This window comes from Myotis lucifugus, unplaced genomic scaffold (genome assembly GCF_000147115.1).
Source record: "Myotis lucifugus unplaced genomic scaffold, Myoluc2.0 scaffold_260, whole genome shotgun sequence".
In the NCBI taxonomy this organism is placed as follows: domain Eukaryota; kingdom Metazoa; phylum Chordata; class Mammalia; order Chiroptera; family Vespertilionidae; genus Myotis; species Myotis lucifugus.
Window position 1 is genome coordinate 33,350 of NW_005871308.1, and position 2,131 is coordinate 35,480.

General features: G+C 60.8%; 1 protein-coding gene across 1 annotated transcript in view; it reads left to right on the top strand.

Moving 5' to 3' along the window:
- Window positions 1-264: 264 nt before the first annotated feature.
- HPCAL4 (hippocalcin like 4) overlaps window positions 265-2,131 on the top strand; it is a 7,450-nt gene continuing 5,583 nt past the window's right edge. The window contains 1 exon segment of the mRNA XM_014464658.2: window positions 265-381. The gene's annotated coding sequence lies outside the window, so the exon portion shown is untranslated.

Genomic DNA, 2,131 nt, shown 5'->3' on the forward strand with positions numbered 1-2,131 from the left:
CCCCAGATTGTGGCCCGGGGTCTGAGCCTCCGGGCGCGGGTGTAGAGGCGGCACAGCCCTCCCCCTTCCTCGCGACTCCCAGGAAGGTCAGCGCGGGCAGGCGGGGTGCGCTCCTGCCGCGGGGCCTCACTGGCCACCCGGTCCCCACCTGAAACCGCGCCTGCCACTCCGCCCCAGCGGAGCCAATCACGCCAGATCTGCCCCGGGGGAGGTGGGGCTTATGCAAATCGTGTCGCCTCCGAGAGACACAAGTGATCCCAGAGCTGGGAGGCGGCTGCAGCGCGGATCTTGGGGAACCTGGCCGCCCACCCACGAGCCAGTCTCGATCCCCGAGTCCAGCTGAGGCTCGGAGCCATCCGGCGACCCGGCGAGCGGCCTCAGGTAACGCGGGCGGGGCTGGGCGGAGGCCCTTGTCCCCTCCCCCTCCGCTCTCCCTTCCCAATCTCGCTTGCTGCCCCCTCTGATTCATTTCCCTGGCCGCAGGTTCTGCCACAGGCGGCAGCATCTGGAGGGGGGACCCCCACCCACGTCCAGGCCCCATGGGTCCCAGGAAAGGAGGCAGAGCTGCTTCCTTATCCCCAGTTCAGGTGAAAACAACCACTGCTCTGGCCCCCAACACACACACACACCTGGGGGTGCAGTGTTGTTGGTACCAGAGGAGGCACCAGTCAACCTCTCTCCTTTGGAGATAGGCAGTCCACCCAGTCCCATGGCAACCTCCCACCTCCATAGATAACCTGGACCCCTATCACCCAGCCCCACCAGCCACTCAGCCCCCCTCCCCAAAACCCCCCTTCCTCCCCCTTTCTCTTCACAACACTTTCAACAGTGCCTCCTCACCAAGGTTCAGTGCCAGGCGGAGGCCCCATGTGTGGTCTTCTCATCCTGGTTGGAGGATGAACCAGGGACTCCAATCCCCAGGAGACCACCCCTACCTACCTGTCAGTCACTGCAACCAAGGTCCCAGCCTCCTCCATCCCCCTCACCCCTTACAGCAAAGCACCAAGTCCTCTCATTCTTCCTGTCAAATATCTTCCTAATCTGTACCCGCTCCGGCGCTCCTTGCACCAGTCACTCCCTCTGCGTGCCTATCTTCCTGCTGCTCTGCGGGGACTGTGCCAAAGCTCCATGCGGACCGACCGTGTGGCTCCTTTCCCTAAGGTGACCTGAGCCTGGAGGGCAGAAGAGCTGGTTCAGATCTTGTCTCTGCCTCAGTGCTGTCTGACTTTGGCCAAGTCACTTCCCTCTCCGATACGTTGTGAAATGGGGAAGGGGTCAGGACCCAGGGTGGACTGAATGAGATGGTCTTGAATGGCCACCCAACAGTGACACACCTGGTTCGATGGCTGATTAGGAGACAACAGGACCCTTCCCCTCTATCCCTGAACTATGGAGGTGTTTTAGAGAGGAGGCCTGGGGGGGAAGGGTTAGTCCTCAGTGAAGGGACATTGCTTCTTACCAAGGCCTAGGTCAAGACGACCCCCTCGCCAGGCCCGGGCCCCCTTTCTGCTGTTAGGAGTCCCTCCTAGACCAGCAGCCTACATGCATGGACAGCTCCAAGGTAGAGGTGGTCAGCAGGGCCTGTCCTTTGTTTATCATCCCCTGCCTCTCATGAACAAGGAGAGAGAGAAGCTGCAGCTTCTATGGCTGCTGCTTGGAGAAGAGCAAATGAAGGAGAGGGAAGAGAGAAAAATCTCCTGACCAGGGAGCTGTTATCACCATGGCAACCGCCTCAGCACCAGTTTCTCTGAAGCTGGGCGAGGGTGTGGGATTATTGCATCCCTCAGTCCCGCCCACCCTACTGCCACCTTCCCATCTGAAGCCCACAGCCCTGAGCTCTGCCCTCTGGAAGAAGCCTCTGGGCACAGAGAGCAGCAGCTCGGTGTATGGCCCTGCGCCAGCTCCTTTGCAGCTGGAGGGCAGCCCGCAAGAGGTAGGCAGAGGGGCCTGCGCACTCAGCCGGGCTACAGCACCAACAGAACGAGCCCCAGTGCATTCTTGCCTCCGCCTTGCTACTGATGGGCTCTACTTTACCTTGGGTGAACCCTTCCTATCATCAGGTCTGGCTTCCATCGCCTCTGAAGTTGGTGCAATGGCAGAACACAGATCCGATAGCTGAGCCGTCTTGAGA